This window comes from Pristiophorus japonicus, chromosome 10 (genome assembly GCF_044704955.1).
Source record: "Pristiophorus japonicus isolate sPriJap1 chromosome 10, sPriJap1.hap1, whole genome shotgun sequence".
NCBI lineage: Eukaryota > Metazoa > Chordata > Chondrichthyes > Pristiophoridae > Pristiophorus > Pristiophorus japonicus.
In genome coordinates, this window is record NC_091986.1 from 34881444 (window position 1) to 34898953 (window position 17510).

The 17510-nt window shown below is 43.7% G+C and overlaps 1 protein-coding gene across 2 annotated transcripts in view; it reads left to right on the top strand.

Moving 5' to 3' along the window:
* The window catches only part of LOC139274964 (protocadherin-9-like), a 621496-nt gene that overhangs the window by 53957 nt on the left and 550029 nt on the right, over nt 1-17510 (top strand). The gene's annotated exons all lie outside the window — the stretch shown is intronic.

Below are 17510 nucleotides of genomic sequence, written 5' to 3' on the forward strand. Positions count from 1 at the left end.
GTTGAGGGAAGGGGAGGGTGGGACAGGTTTGCCGCACGCTCTTTCCGCTGCCTGCACTTGATTTCTGTATGCTCTCGGCGATGAGACTCGAGGTGCTCAGCGCCCTCCCGGATGCACTTCCTCCACTTAGTGTGGTCTTTGGCCAGGGTCTCCCATGTATGAGTGGGGATGTTGCACTTTATCAGGGAGGTTTTGAGGATGTCTTTGTAACATTTCCTCTGCCCACCTTTGGCTCGTTTGCCATGAAGGAGTTCCGAGTAGAGCGCTTGCTTTGGGAGTTTCGTGTCTGGCATGTGGACAATGTGGCCTGCCCAGCGGAGCTGATCAAATGTGGTCAGTGCTTCAATGCTGGGGATGTTGGCCTGGTCGAGGATGCTAATGTTGTTGCGTCTGTTCTCCCAGGGGATTTGTAGGATCTTGCGGAGATATTGTTGGTGGTATTTCTCCAGCGACTTGGTGTCTACTGTACATGGTCCATGTCTCTGAGCCATACAGGATGCCCCCAAATGTTTGTCAACTACCTCCGCCTGCTGCATGATGACATGCAGGCTGTGATCCTTACCAACGGATCTATTACAGACCCAATCCACATCCGGACCGGGGTCATTATCACGTAGCTCATCTAGATCACATTGCTGTTTGTGAGAACTGGCCATGTTTCCTACATTACAACAATGTCTACACTTCAAAACTACTTCATTGGCTATAAAGCACTTTGGGATATCCTAAGGTCATGAAAGGCACTATATAAATGCAAGTCTTTCATTTTACAATCCCTGGACTGAGAGAAAGGCAGCCCAGTGCTCCAGCATCATTAGAGTAAAGTAGTATGGGTGAACACTCGAGTGTAATTCTCCCTTCAATATTTCTTACTCCCTCATGATGCCAGAAAGCTGGTCCCTGCTACAATCCCTTACACAATTGCTGACATAAATGAATTGTATGGGTGACCGCCAATGTGTGTTCTGCCTCATGCTACCACGTGTCCTCATGCAAACTCTGGTACCAGGTCACTTGTTTAGTTTAGTGTTTCGCAGATTCTAGCCACTTTCCTGGTCCTGTAAGTGCTGCATTAAATTTAGAGTCAGTCACGACCATCCTTACCCTGGTTGGCGGGAGCTCCTTGTAAAGTAGTCATTCTTTGTTCAGTTGGGGACACGTTGCTGAAAGATTTTAAATAAATACATACAGTCAATCTTACTGCATGTAACACAATAATGGGGGTAATGGGAATTTCTAAGCATTTCGACTAAATATACTGGAAACATCTGTGTTTGCCGGTGAAAACTATTTGTTAAGTACTCGGTGGGGCCCATACATTATGTAAGGTACAGGCCAACCTGTGTATTACATTTTGAGAGAACAGATCCTTATGTATTATGTAAATGGTTACTGGCAAAATGGATACAACTGAAGCATAAAAATCCTACTTTTCTTCAACGGAGTTAAAAGAAAGAAAGATTTGCATTTATATAGCGCCTTTCATGACCATCATCATCATAGGCAGTCCCTTGGAATCGAGGAAGACTTGCTTCCACTCTTAGAATGAGTCTTTAGGTGGCTGAACAGTCCAATACGAGAGCCATAGTCCCTGCCACAGTGAGACAGACAGCCGTTGAGGGGAAGGGAGGGTGGGACAGGTTTGCCGCACGTTCTTTCCGCGGCCTGCGCTTGTCTTCTGCATGCAATCGGCGATGAGACTCGAGGCGCTCCTCGCCCTCCCGGATGCACTTCCTCCACTTAGGGCGATCTTTGGCCAGGGATTCCCAGGTGTCAGTGGGGATGTTGCACTTTATCAGGGAGGCTTTGAGGGTGTCCTTGTAACGTTTCCTCTGTCCACCTTTGGCTCGTTTGCCATGAGGGGGTTCCGAGTAGAGCACTTGCTTTGGATGCCTCGTGTCTGGCATGCGGACAATGTGGCCTGCCCAGCGGAGCTGATCGAGTGTGGTCAGTGCTTCAATGTTGATCTGGTCGAGGATGCTAACGTTGGTGCGTCTGTCCTCCCAAGGGATTTGTAGGATCTTGTGGAGGTATCGTTGGTGGTATTTCTCCAGCGACTTGAGGTGTCTACTGTACATGGACCATGTCTCTGAGCCATACAGGAGGGCGGGATTACTACAGCCCTGTAGACCATGAGCTTGGTGGTAGATTTTAGGGCCTGGTCTTCGAACACTGTTTTCCTCAGGCAACCAAAAGCTGTGCTGTCGCACTGGAGGCAGTGTTGAATCTCCTCATCGATGTCTGCTTTTGTTGATAAGAGGCTCCCGAGGTATGGAAAATGGTCCACGTTGTCCAGGGCCTTGATGACTGAGGGGCAGTGCTGTGCGGCGAGGATGGGCTAGTAGAGGATCTTTGTCTTAAGGATGTTTAGTGTAAGGCCCATGCTTTCATACGTCTCAGTAAATACGTCGACTATGCAACTATATCCTGGAGTTCAGCCTCTGAATGTGCGCAGACACAGGCGTCATCCGCATACTGTAGCTCGACGACAGAGGTTGGGGTGGTCTTGGACCTGGCCTGGAGGCGGCGAAGGTTGAACAGCTTCCCACTGGTTTTGTCGTTTAGTTCCACTCCAGTGGGGAGCTTGTTGACTGTGAGGTCATGACCACCACGACCACTGGACATCTCAAAGCGCTTTTCAGCCAATGTAGTCACAGTTGTAATGTGGGAAACGTTGCAGCTAATTTGTGCATAAACAAGCTTCCACAAACAGTAATGTGATAATGACCAGATAATCTGTTTTCGTGATGTTGATTGAGGAATAAATATTGGCCAGGAAACCAGTGATAACTGTGCTGCTCTTCTTCGAAATAGTGACATGGGATATTTTACATCCATTTGAGCGAGCAGACTGGTCCTCAGGTTAACATCTCATCCGAAGGACAGCACCTCCGACAGTGCACCACTGGGAGTGCCAGCCTGGATTTTATGTGCTCAAGTCTCTGGAGTGGGACTTGAACCCACAATCTTCTGACTCAGAGGCACGAGTGCTACCCACTAAGCCACAGCTGACATTGCTGAGTTGGTGGAGATAAATAACCCTTCGGAGGGAAGAGACATTCGTGAGAGGAGCTCCTTCTTTGCAAGGCAATTCTTTAGGTGGGTGAGGGATGGGATGGAGAGTACAGTTGAATTCTGTACCAGAGGCTCTGAAATATTTAATCAGCTACACTTACTCTAGTATGTGCACTGAGACAATGATTATTGACATGGAAGGGAATGCACAGGATTGAGTCGGGCAGAATGTTGGTGTGTGAAGAGGCTCCTATTAACCCATACCCTGTCACATTGGTCATCAATTAGTGTCGGTATAAAACAAACTGAACGGAATATGCTTCAAATTGTGTCTAAATCATTCCTGCCAACAAAGTTCACATTTTTTTTATTACATTGTTTGTGAAAGAAAAAAAAGTTCCGGCACATGACAAGTAAGTAAAGATGTTGTCAACAGGAATTTCAATTAGAGGTCTTGCAGTGTTTTGTGGCTGAATTTTCCTGACTTGCGCTCCAAGTATGTTCTGAATAATTTACTGAGATGGGGAATAGCATTTTTGTTTGATTATTTTTTTCTCGCTCACTGCCCTGGCACACTGCAAGCGTAATATTTTAAATGTTTGGCTTTGTTTGCGATAGAGCATTTAACGGAATGTGAAAGAAAGAAATAATTTATACATCGCCTTTCACAACCTCCACACGTCCTGTAGACAATCTCAGGACATGCGCTTTGCAGTCAATCAAGTACTTTTTAAAAGTGTAGTCACTGTTGTAATGTGGGAAATGCGGGAGTTAATTTGCGCACAGCAAGCTGCCACATACCGCAATGTGATAATAACCAGATAATCTGGTTTAGTGATGTTAATTGAGGGATAAATATTGGCGTGAATACCAGGGATAACTTACCTGCTCTTCTTCGAAATAATGCCATAGGATCTTTATTGACTACCTGAGAGAGCAAACAGGGTTTCACTTTAATGTCTCATCCAAAAGACAGCACCTCTGACAGTGCAGCACTCTCTCAGTACTGCACTGGAGTAAGAACATAAGAAGTAGGAGCAGGAGTAAGCCATTTGGCCCTTTGAGCCTACTCCACCATTCAATAAGATCATGGCTGATCTTCTACCTGAACTCCACTTTCCCGCCCTATTCCCATATCCCTTGATTCCCTTAGAGTCCAAAAATATATCAATCTCAGTCTTGAATATACTCAATGACTGAGCCTCCACTGCCCTCTGGGGTAGAGAATTCCAAAGAATCACAACACTCTGAAGAAATTTCTCCTCCTCTTAATCCAAAATGGCCGACTCCTTATTCTGAGACTGTGACATTTCAGTACAGCAATCACATGTCTCCAAGGCATATATATTTCTTGCTGCATATAGAGCTATGCAGACAGAGGACTTTTAGTAATATCTGTCAATTCCTGGCAACAGCGCATTGATTTTTGTCAAAACAAAGTGGATTGCAATTCACCTCACAGGATGTGCAAAGGGCAAGTGGGATATTTGGACTATTTTCCCGAGTATTCCGTCTTCCTCATGAATTAACAATAACAGCAACAACGATTTGTATTTATACAGTGTTTTTAACGTAGTACAGGAGTATTATGAGACAAAAACATTGACACCGAGCCACATAAGGAGAAATTAGGACAGATGACCAGATGCTTGGTCAAAGAGGTATGTTTCAAGGAGTGACTTGAAGGAGGAAAGAGAGGTGGAGAGGCAGAAAGAGGCAGGGAATTCCAGAGCTTAGGGCCTAGGCAGCTGAAGGTATGGCCACCAATGGTTGAGCGATTATAATCAGAGCTGCTCAAGAGGGCAGAATTAGAGGAGCGTAGATATGTCAGCGGGGTTTTGGGGCTGGAGGTTTAAGCTACAAGTTTATGCGGTACGATAAAAACAATTAACTTGGCATACGACAGTGGCATCATCAGCATTACTTTCAGGATATAAATAGCCAATCATAAATATCTCACTGCCTCCTGGACCAGACATGTGCCAAAAAGGATCTGTTAACTGTAAACAGAAATGAGGCAATGGTTTTCGATTTGACTATTGAATGCTCTACCTTAGTTCAAGCTGCATTGCATCAATTCTTTTTTTTTTGCAAAGCAGGTACAATTAAAGAATCCCAGCGCAAAAGAAACTGCTATGAATTTCAGCTTTCAAATCCAAGATCATTATCATAAACGCTTGTGCAGGAATCGAGGTTAGATTGTCAATTGCCAGGGGACGAAGAGAGGTGGTCAGCAGCAAGAGCATAATTAAAAATAAAACATATTTTCCTGAAATTAATGTCTTCTGTAAAAACTTGCAAGATCTTCCAATGGATTCTGCCCTAGAAGCGAAAATGTTTTAAGAGGTACACTCCTTCAGCTGCTGTGTGCATGCCAAGAAAGATTAATTACTGTTGGGCAGTTGTGGCCCAATTCTTGGACGTGTAACACAGTACCCAAGATAATGCTGGAATAATCTTTCCCGTTTCTGCTAGAACCAATTTTTGCAGAATTTTCATACTGTTGTTTTAGTTCCTGAAAGACCCAACAACGGCCCAAAAAACATCATGTTGAGGGTGACTTCAAGCCTGCATTGCCAGAGGCTGTATCTGGTGCAGGGCGATGCAGTTTTTAATTATTATATAGAAGGTAAAAATAATATTGTGTTTACCAGACACAAGTGACATGGTGTGTACAGCAATATGGCCTCCTGAATTTGGAAACACAGCAAAGTGTTTTGCAAGACACTTTGCAGTGATGGTAACACTGGTATAAACAAGATAGTTGCAATTCCATCGTCCAGTTTTATAGTGTTTGTAGAATATTTTTTGTTATGCAATGAGGCAGCTGAACATAAATGAATTCACAACCTGTAGGCATGTGATGCGTGTGATTTTGTTTTTGTCATGTTTCCCTGTGGTGCCGAGTATGCTCCAAAAGTAACTTGTTGAAAAATAATTGAAACCAACCCGGTGTGTAGAATACTGAAAGGCTACAAAGCAGTCAACAAGTTAGCTCCTTTCATGTTCTGTTTTGTTATCATTCGTTTTGAATCTAACATATTCAAAATCTCAACCTAATGGAGACTTTGAAAAGGAAATGTCAAGCTTGTACAGTTATTCTTGGATTAACAGGCATACAGCAAGAATGCATGATGCGCCTGATAATATTCATTCTTTTACTGAATTGGATATAGTTTGTGACTGTTCTCGAGTGGATGGGCCTGAAATTCCTTGGGGATTTGCCGGTCTCCTGCAGTAGTTCTGGCGGGAGAATGGCTGAACTCCCAGGAAAACGATGGAGACGTAATTGCTCCAGGTCTCTGTCATTCATGGAAATGTCCTTGTTGACTTGTAAGGTATGGAACCTCCATCCACCTCATATATTGAGGCCAGGGTCTCAATAAGTACTTGAGCCTGGAAGGGAACCTGGTGCTTCTGTGGTAGTCCTTACACTGCATGAGTGGCGGCAGAATGAATTCCACAAGGGCATATATTTCATCCTCACTGGTTGGGGTCCCAACCAGACTGGTTCCCCCTTTGCTCAAGTGGCTGAGGATAACATAGACCTTGGTTATGCCTACCTCCCCCCAAGTGCTGGGGTAGAGTTGAGAGTCTGTGGGCATGGGGCAGATGGTTGCCAGAGATGCGCGCATGGTGGTGCTTGCCCCTGCCTGCTCCATGCGAATGAGATGACCTTCCACTCACCCTGTGAACTACGACAACTCAGCACCTTAGGGCATTTGTTGGGCACGTTCCTGGCATAACTGCCTGGGATGGTGACCCACGTAAATTTGGGGCCCAGGTATTTTCCAAGTGAACATAAAGGTGGACCAATGCTGATGTGTATAAATAGCAAACCCTATTAAGTGTGCACAGACTCAGAGTTTGTCATGCCATTGTTGTAAATCTGAAGCAAAAAGTAAGTTATTGCAAATGCCCAGTGGGTCTGTCAGCATGTGAAAGAGAGAGATAGGTTATTGTTTCAATGAACAAAATGTTGAATCATTGTGGGTGGAGATTAGAGATAGTAAGGGGAAAAAGTCACTGGTCGGCGTAGTTTATAGGCCCCCAAATAATAACTTCATGGTGGGGCGGGCAATAATCAAGGGAATAATGGAGGCATGTGAAAAAGGAACGGCAGTAGTTATGGGGGATTTTAACCTACATATCGATTGGTCAAATCAAATCGCAGGGGGTAGCCTGGAGGAGGAATTCATAGAATGCATACGGGATTGTTTCTTAGAACAGTATGTAACAGAGCCTACAAGGGAGCAAGCCATTTTGGATCTGGTCCTGTGTAACGAGACAGGAAAAATAAACTATCTCCTCGTAAAAGATCCTCTCGCAATGAGTGATCACAATATGGTTGAATTTGTAATACAGATTGAGGATGAGGAAGTTGTGTCAGAAACAAGAGTACTATGCTTAAACAAAGGGGACTACAGTGGGATGAGGGCAGAGTTGGCTAAAGTAGACTGGAAACAAGGACTAAACGGTGGCACAATTGAGGAACAGTGGAGGACTTTTAAGGAGCTCTTTCATAATGCGCAACAAAAATATATTCCAGTGAAAAAGAAGGGCAGCAAGAGAAGAGATAACCAGCCGTGGATAACCAAGGAAATAAAGGAAAGTATCAAATCAAAGACCAATGCGTATAAGGTGGCCAAGGTTAGTGGGAAACTAGAGGATTGGGAAGATTTTAAGCAACAGCAAAGAATGACTAAAAAAGCAATAAAGAAAGGGAAGATAGATTACGACGGTAAACTTGCGCAAAACATAAAAACAGATAGTAAAAGCTTTTACAGATATATAAAACGGAAAAGAGTGACTAAAGTAAATGTTGGTCCCTTAGAAGATGAAAAGGGGGATTTAATAATGGGAAATGTGGAAATGGCTGAGACCTTAAACAATTATTTTGCTTCCGTCTTCACAGTGGAAGACACAAAAACCATCCAAAAATTGCTGGTCATAGGAATGTGGGAAGGGAGGACCTTGAGATGATCACTATCACTAGGGAGGTAGTGCTGGACAGACTAATGGGATTGAAGGTAGACAAGTCCCCTGGTCCTGATGAAATGCATCCCAGGGTATTAAGAGATGGCGGAAGTTATAGCAGATGCATTTGTTATAATCTACCAAAATTCTCTGGACGCTGGGGAGGTACCAGTGGATTGGAGAGCAGCTAATGTAACACCTCTGTTTTAAAAAAAAAAAAAGGGGGGCAGGCAAAAGGCAGGTAACTATAGGCCGGTTAGTTTAACATCTGTAGTGGGGAAAATGCTTGAAACTATCATTAAGGAAGAAGTAGCGGGACATCTGGATAGGAATAGTGCAATCAAGCAGACGCAGCATGGATTCATGAAAGGGAAATCATGTTTAACTAACTTACTGGAATTCTTTGAGGATATAACGAGCATGGTACGGATAGAGGTGTACCGATGGATGTGGTGTATTTAGATTTCCAAAAGGCATTCGATAAGGTGCCACACAAAAGGTTACTGCAGAAAATAAAGGTACGCGGAGTCAGAGGAAATGTATTAGCATGGATAGAGAATTGGCTGGCGAACAGAAAGCAGAGAGTCGGGATAAATGGGTCTTTTTCCGGTTGGAAATCAGTGGTTAGTGGTGTGTCACAGGGATCAGTGCTGGGACCACAACTGTTTACAATATACATAGATGACCTAGAGGAGGGGACAGAGTGTAGTGTAACAAAATTTGCAGATGACACTAAGATTAGTGGGAAAGTGGGTTGTGTAGAGGACTCAGAGCTACAAGGAGATTTGGATAGGTTAAGCGAATGGGCTAAGGTTTGGCAGATGGAATACAATGTCGGAAAGTGTGAGGTCATCAACCTTGGGGAAAAAAAACAATAAAAGGGAATATTATTTGAATGGGGAGAAATTACAACATGCTGTGGTGCAGAGGGACCTGGGGGTCCTTGTGCATGAATCCCAAAAGGTTAGTTTGCAGGTGCAGCAGGTAATCAGGAAGGCGAATGGAATGTTGGCCTTCATTGCGAAAGGGATGGAGTACAAAAGCAGGGAGGTGTTGCTGTAACTGTATAAGGTATTGGTAAGGCCGCACCTGGAGTACTGCGTGCAGTTTTGGTCACCTTACTTAAGGAAGGATATACTAGCTTTGGAAGGGGTACAGAGACGATTCACTAGGCTGATTTGAGAAATGAGGGGGTTACCTTATGATGATAGATTGAGTAGACTGGGTCTTTACTCCTTGGAGTTCAGAAGGATGAGGGGTGATCTTATAGAAACATTTAAAATCATGAAAGTGATGGACAAGATAGAGGCAGAGAGGTTGTTTCCATTGGTGGGGGAGACTAGAACTAGGGGGCACAGCCTCAAAATACGGAGGAGCCAATTTAAAACCGAGTTGAGAAAGAATTTCTTCTCCCAGAGGGTTGTGAATCTGTGGAATTCTCTGCCCAAGGAAGCAGTTGAGGCTGGCTCATTGAATGTTTTCAAGTCACAGATAGATAGATTTTTAAGCAATAAGGGAATTAAGGGTTACGGGAAGAGGGTGGGTCGGTGGAGCTGAGTCCACGACCAGATCAGCCATGATCTTATTGAATGGCGGAGCAGGCTCGAGGGGCTAGATGGCCTACTCCTGTTCCTAATTCTTATGTTCTTATGTTTCAGGAAGGACCCTCCATCAGAATTGAAACAATATCCTGCCAATGCATGTCCCTCACTTATCTGGGATGTTTTACACCATAAAATCTGTGATTTATTTTCTTATATTGTTTGTCGATATAGGAACACAAGATTAAAATGCAGAAGCAATCGTGTAAAATATCAGGATGACCTTCAGGTTAATTAAATAAATTCTTTCTTTACGATGGTGGAAGTCATTTTGTTTTTGTGGTTCCCAATGGTTTTTCAGCATCTACCTCTGAGAGATCCTTCGGACACATTGCACGCTGGTACTAAGCAGTTTGGGCTTCAACTGATGGAAAATGTATGATAAACCCTGGCGCGAAATCACCCAAATTGAATTTAGATTGAAGTGGTGCAAAAGCACCTCAAGGAGATAGTCACACACTGTGTCGGCTTCACATTCGCTGCTGTAGAACTGTACCCGATACACAGCATCCTTTTAAAAGTTCCCTTGTGGTCCAACAGATGCCTGGGAGCTTTCTACCTACTCAGTGTTAATAAAGCACTGACTTTCCATTGCCTCTTTTATTAAGATTAAAATGTAACTGGGATTCTCCAGTAATTGCAGCCAGAGCTCTGAGCATGTTCTGGGGTCGTTCTCGGAGCATAGAAGGTAAAGGGGAGAGTTGCTGGAGGGGTTCAAAATCATGAAGGGTCTGGACAGAGGAGCTGGAGAGATACTGTTTCTGTTGGTGGAAGGGCCGAGAGCCAGAGGGCACAGATTTAAGGTGATTGACAGAGAACCAAAGGCAAGATGACGAAAAAACTGTTTTACACAGCGAATGGTTAGGATCTGGAATGTACTGCCTGAAAGGCGGGACACGGCAGATTCAATCATAGCTTTTAAAAGGGAATTGGATAAGTACCTGAAGGAAAAATATTTGCAGGGTTACGGAGAAAGGACGGGGGAGTGAAAATTGCTGACGTGCTCTTGCAGAGAGCCGGCACGGGCTTGACGGGCTGAATGGCCTCCTTCTGCGATGCAACCATTCTATGATTCTGTGTGTGTCACTGGTTAAAAATTATTGGATGTGTTAAGCTTGCCGGCTGGATGTCAAATCGATGTTGTGGATCAGTCGGTCATGATACTATCTGCCACAACGAGAATTAGGCGATCTCTGAATCGGGTGGCTGATCCACAACATACATTTCACACCCAGATGTCAGGTTAAATATCTACCCCGAATGGGGCAAAAATTCCGGCCTCACTGAGTCCGTACAAAGTGCGGACGGACCCGGCGAGGCCTCGCATAAGTCGTTTTTTGGGGCGCGATGCGCATGCGCCGAAAACTGGCTTTTCCGATCTGTCAAGATTTCTCTTGACAGATCCTCTGCATCCCCGGGAGAAGAACATTTGTGCGGGAGAGATTAGGCTATTTTCCCAACTCATGCCCAGCGAATGCCCTTCAAACTTTTATGCCTGGTAAAAGCAGGTGCATAGCTTACTTTAACCAGCCTAAGAATTTTAAAGCATATAAAAATTTAATTTAAATACACATTTTTATAGTAAAAACCTTGTCCATTAAGGTAAGTTAATTTTAAACCCTATTCAAACGCATTAAAAAAACTTTTAATTAACTTTAATTTCAATTAATTAACTCTGGATCAGTTCCTATGGACTGGAGGGTAGCTAATGTAACACCACTTTTTAAAAAAAAGGAGGGAAAGAGAAAACGTGTAATTATATATCGGTTAGCCTGACATTAGTAGTGTGGAAAATGTTGGAATCTATTATTAAGGATGAAATAGCAGCGCATTTGGAAAGCGGTGACAGGATCAGTCCAAGTCAGCATGGATTTATGAAAGGGAAATCATGCTTGACCAATCTTCTGGAATGTTTTGAGAGTGGACAAGGGAGAACCAGTGGATGTGGTGTATTTGGATTTTAAAAGGCCTTTGACAAGGTACCACACAAGAGATTGATGTACAAGATCAAGGCACATGGTATTGGGGGTAATGTACTGGCTTGGAAAGAGAATTGGTTGGCAGGCAGGAAGCAGAGAGTCGAGATAAACGGGCCCTTTTCTTAATGGGAGGCAGTAACTAGTGGAGTGCCACAGGGCTCAGTGCTGGGACCCAAGCTCTTCACAATATACATTAATGATTTGGATGAAGGAATTGAGGGTAATATCTCCAAGTTTGCAGATGACACTAAACTGGGTGGCGGTGTGAGCTGTGAGGAGGATGCTAAGAGGCTGCAGGGTGATTTGGACAGGTTAGGAGAGTGGGCAAATGCATGGCAGATGCAGTATAATGTGGATAAATGTGAGGTTATCCACTTTGGTGGCAAAAACACGAAGGCAAAATATTAACTGAATGGCGGCAGATTAGGAAAAGGGGATGTGCAACGAGACCAGGGTATCATGTTCATCAGTCATTGAAAGTTGGCATGCAGGTACAGCAGGCGGTGAAGAAGGCAAATGGCATGTTGGCCTTCATAGTGAGGGGATTTGAGTGTAGGAGCAGGGAGATCTTACTGCAGTGGTACAGGGCCTTGGTGAGGCCTCACCTGGAATATTGTGTTCAGTTTTGGTCTCCTAATCTGAGGAAGGACATTCTTGTTATTGAGGGACTGCAGTGAAGGTTCACCAGACTGATTCCTGGGATGGCTGGACTGACATATGATGAGAGACTGGATCAACTGGGCCTTTATAGAAGGATGAGAGGGGATCTCATAGAAACGTATAAGATTCTGATGGGACTGGACAGGTTAGATGCGGGAAGAATGTTCCCGATGTTGGGGAAGTCCAGAAACAGGTGACACAGTCTTAGGATAATGGGTAGGCCATTTAGGACTGAGATGAGGAGAAACTTCTTCACTCAGAGCTATTAACCTGTGGAATTCCCTGCCGCAGAGAGTTGTTGATGCCAGTTCATTGGATATATTCAAGAGGGAGTTAGATATGGCCCTTATGGCTAAAGGGATCAAGGGATATGGAGAGAAAGCAGGAAAGAGGTACTGAGGTGATGATCAGCCATGATTTTATTGAATGGTGGTGCAGTCGCGAAGGGCCGAATGACCAACTCCTGCACCTATTTTTTCTGTTTCTATGTTTTTTTTTGTTATTATGTTATGTTTCTTGTTTGAAGAGGCTATTCACATTGATAATAATGGGAACTCGCAAAAACGGAGTTCCCATTATTATCAATGAGAATATTAGAGTGATTGGCGGTCCAGGCCTGTGACTCCAGCTTGTGCGTACGCACAGTGAAGTCCCGTCCCCATACGCTGCGCATCGAATGAAGGCTTCCGACCGGAATCGAAGGCGCTTCCAGGACCATCAGGTATTTTCGTTAAATAATTTGGGGTCGGAGGCGTTTGTCCAAAAGAAGCCTCCGACCAGAATTTTAGGCCCAATTATTTTAAGATCACCTTGAATTTAATTGAAGCGGAAACACCCAGTTCTGTGACCACAAAGTGCAGAGAGTTGCACTCTTTTATTGTGACATTTCACTGCACACCATTTCGGCCTGGATTTAGTGTACTGCCCATTGTGAATATTTATGAGATCATCAGCAGGCTGAGTTCCTTCAATGAGTTTTTAAAAAGTGTAATTATATGATTCGCAAGCTAAAGAGTAATTCCAAATGATAATCCTATTTACACCAAGTCATTAAAAATTTTCATGGGAAAGTGCATTTACAGTTGAGGCACAGGATCATAAGAATAATATGGAAGAGAAGGTTATTTTAAATCTTTCATCTGTCAAAATTTACACCTTCCATCACAGCACCACGTTGAATAATTCCAATAATTGCACTTCCAATACCCCAACCATTGATCACTCATTGCCAGAAAGAGTAATCAGTAATCAGCCCTAAATGTCCCTTCACTGGTATGAGCCTACTGCCTCCCCTCCCACCCCCCCCCCCCGCCCCGCCCCCTGCTGTACTATTATCAAGATTAAACTTGAAATACTGAATTAGACTCATCCAAAACTCAACTGCCCGTGGCCTAACTTGCACCAAGTCCCGTTCACTCATCGCCCCTGTGCTCGCTGGCCTACGTTGGCTCCCGGTTAAGCAGTGCCTCAATTTTTAAAATTCTCATCTAGTTTTCAAATCCCTCCATGGCCTCACCCCTCCCTATCTCTGTAATCTCCTCAAGCCCCATAACCCTCTGCGCTCCTCTAATTCTGTCCTCTTGCGCATCCCCGATTTTAATCGCTCTACCATTGGCGGCCATGCCTTCAGCTGCCGAGGCCTGAAGCTCTTTAACTCCCTCCCTAAACCTCTCCGCCTCGCTACCTCTCTTTCCTCCTTCAAGACACTCCTTAAAACTTACCTCCATCTGCTCTAAAGTCTTCTCGTGTGGCTCGGTGTCAAAGTTTGTTTGATAACGCTCCTGTGAAGCATCTTGGGTTGTTTTACTACGTTAAAGGAGCTATATAAATGCAAGCAGTTGTTGCTGCTCAGGATTATTTTTTACATACCCTTTACTACCTTATACATGTCCATGAACTCTCATCCCAGTCTCGTATCCTTTCAAGGGTGAAAAGACCAAATGGCTCCAGTCCTTTCTCACCAATCAATCTTCTCACAGCAGGGATGAGAGTCATGGTTCTTATTTGCACTGCCCTGCTACCTCCAGTGTTTCCCTTGCATCTTGATCATCATAGGCAGTTCCTTGGAATCGAGGAAGACTTGCTTCCACTCCCAAAGTGAGTTCTCTGGTGGCTGAACAATCCAATACGAGAGCCACAGACCCTGTCACAGGTAGGACAGACACTCGTCGAGCAAAGGGGTGGGTGGGGCTGGTTGGCTGTGCGCTTCTTGCGTTGTCTGCGCTTGTCCTCTTCACGCTCTTTGCATTGGGTCTCGAAGTACTCAACGCCCTCCCGGATGCACTTTCTCCACCTCGGAAGGTCTTCGGCCAGGGTCTCCCAGGTGTCAGTGGTGATGTTGCACTTTACCAGGGAGGCTTTGAGGATGTCCTTGTAACGCTTCCGCTGCCGACCTTTGGCTCGCTTATCATGACGGAGCTCCGCATAAAGCATTTGCTTAGGGAGTCTCATATCTGGCATGCGAACTATGTGGCCTGCCCAGAAAAGCTGATCGAGCGTGATCAGTGCTTCAATATTGGATTCTTGATAACCAACACTCAATGCAAGGTCTGACGAGAGCACTGAATTATAAACATAACATCTCAGCTTGTAATTTCCTGATTTTGTTATGTAATTCAGCATTCTTTGTCGATTATTGCTCCAGAGTGCCTCAACGTGTTAAATGCTGAGTTTGTTGGAGCTGTTTCTTTTCACCATTAGTTATCTCAATGTCATCCACAATGTCTGTTGCTCGCTTTTCTTCCAATTTTCAGTACCTTGCACCTATCCGTATTGAATTTCATCTCTGTCTACTTCCAGGTTTATTCAATTCAGCTCATCGGTCCTTGGCTATTTCGGCAGACTCAACTATCCCGCTAAGTTTAATATTACCTGCATCTGTGACCAAACTACACAGAGATTCTGAGTAATTTAGAAACAGCAAAGGTCTCAGTGCTCCAACCAGACCTCACACTGAGTGCTGATCCCTAATGATAATTGCGTCATGGTTCAGGGCATTAAGGCCAGGATCTGTTTATACAGGTTCATTTGTACCGTCTTAAGATTTAGTACAATGGGTGTGCAATGCTCCTTTTTCTTTAAGTTTTACCTCTTCCACTCAAAGGTGATTTTTGGAACATCAAAGTAGATGAAATTCTTCAGTACAAGGAGTACATTTCAGATGTACTCCTTGAATATTTAATTGGACATAAAATAAAATATGTATATTTATACATTGCCTTGTCATGTTGAAATGTCAAAAAATGCTCTACGCAATCCATTACCTTTGCAGTGCAGTTAACTGTTGACATATGGGCATATTTAGGAGTTGAAGGCTGTAGCAACCTAATTATAATTGGGAGCCCTACTCATCAGTGTAGCAGTTGCCCTTGTGACTGGTGATACTCGGGTGATATTAGTGACTTAGTATAAATTCTTCCATGTTTATTGTTTTAAAAGAAAAGAGAAGGTATTTGCTTTTCTATGGTCCCTTTCACGACCTGAGGATGTCCCAAAATGCTTTACAACTAATGAAACACTTTTGATGTGTCATCACTGCTGTAGTGGGAGAAACGCAGCAGCTTATTTGTGCACAACAAGATCCCACAAGCAGCAACATGACAATGACCAGATAATCTGTTTTCATGCTGTTGGTTGAGGGATACATATTGGGCCCAGAACACCCGGGAGAACTGCCATGCTTTTCTTCAAAATACAATTTTCCTTCTTTGTTTTAGGTTATAAGTTGCTGACGGTTGCATCAAAAGCCATCAACTTTTTGAGTTTTGTTTCCTGAGGAAGTTATATCATGGTTTAACAGTGTTGAGTGACGAGGACAGAAACATTTCTCCATTTCATGGGTTGTTAAAAATAACAAAAAGTTGGTGTGACTAAAATGATGGGCAAAAGCAGTTTATTTCCATCATTATCATATGTTCTACTTTTTTGCTCATATTTCTATGCGAGTGCAAGGAGAGTGTCACGTTTCAGGATTTTTAATGTTTTTTTTCTTCATGCAAAGAATTTTGGAATCGAGTCATGTTTAAGGCTGGCGTTTTCAAACGACATTATTTCATGCAGATTTAACAAGAAAGGCCACAGGTTGCAGGCATTGGATACTGTTTATTAAAGCCAGATGGACTAGGCTGATTAGGCTAGATCTTATCTCATGTGGCCAGATGAATATTCAGACCCGCTGTAGTGAGGACAATTCTATATGTGAGCACGGTATGTCTGCCAAAGATAAGAAAGAGTTCAAATGCACCCTCTCAGTCTGTCTTCGAAAGGGTGGAAGAGTCCACACCGATAGCACATGCGAGAGACTGAGTTTGGATAATGAGGTGGCCTACTGATACACCCCTGAGTTATGCTATCATGCAGTTAGATACTGAGTAATATGGACACACTCCTAAACATGATATGCATAGACAGCTTACGGAAGTGAGCATCACTGTTCTGCAATAGGAGCAGGTGTAGGTCATTCGGCCCCTCGAGCCTGCTCTACCATTCACTGAGATCATGGCTGATCTTCTACCTGAATTCAACTTGCCTGCACTATCCCCATATCTCTTGATTCCCTTAATATCCAAAAATCTATTGATTTCTGTCTTGAATATATTTGACAACTGAGCTTCCACAGCTCTCGTGGGATAGAGAATTCCAAAGATTCACAACCCTTTGAATGAAAACATTTCTCCTCATCTCAGTCCTAAATGGCCGACCCCTTATTCTGAGACTGTGATCTCTGGTTCTAGACTCCCCAGCCAGAGGAAACATCCTCCCTGCATCTACCCTGTCAAGCCCGATAAGAATTGTATGTTTCAATGAGATCACCTCTCATTGGATTCGAAAATCTGAACTTGGTAAGAAAAAACTTATTAAGGGTTTACAATGATAGGCAAAGCATTTTTCAAGATCTATGTGAAAAAAATAACACATGCAGATTTGCTCAGCAGAGAATAAAAACAAGCCAATTGTTAGCTCCAATCAGATCAGTATTTTATCAAGAGAAAGAGCAGCAGCAGAATCCACTACTGGTTGTTGCTGAAAACTAATCAATGTTGGAGTATAAAGAGACATCCAGCTGCACACACGTTTCATGAGTCTCTCTCCACCATAGCCCATTAAAGTCTCCAACTCATCCTCTCTTTCTTTCCTTCCTTTCTCTCTTTCTTTCCTTCCTTTCTCTCTTTCCTTCATTCCTTCCTCTCTTTCCTTCCTTCATTCCTTCCTCTCTTTCTTTCCTTCATTCCTTCCTCTCTTTTCTCTCTTTCCTTTCTTTTCTTTTATTTCTTTCAGT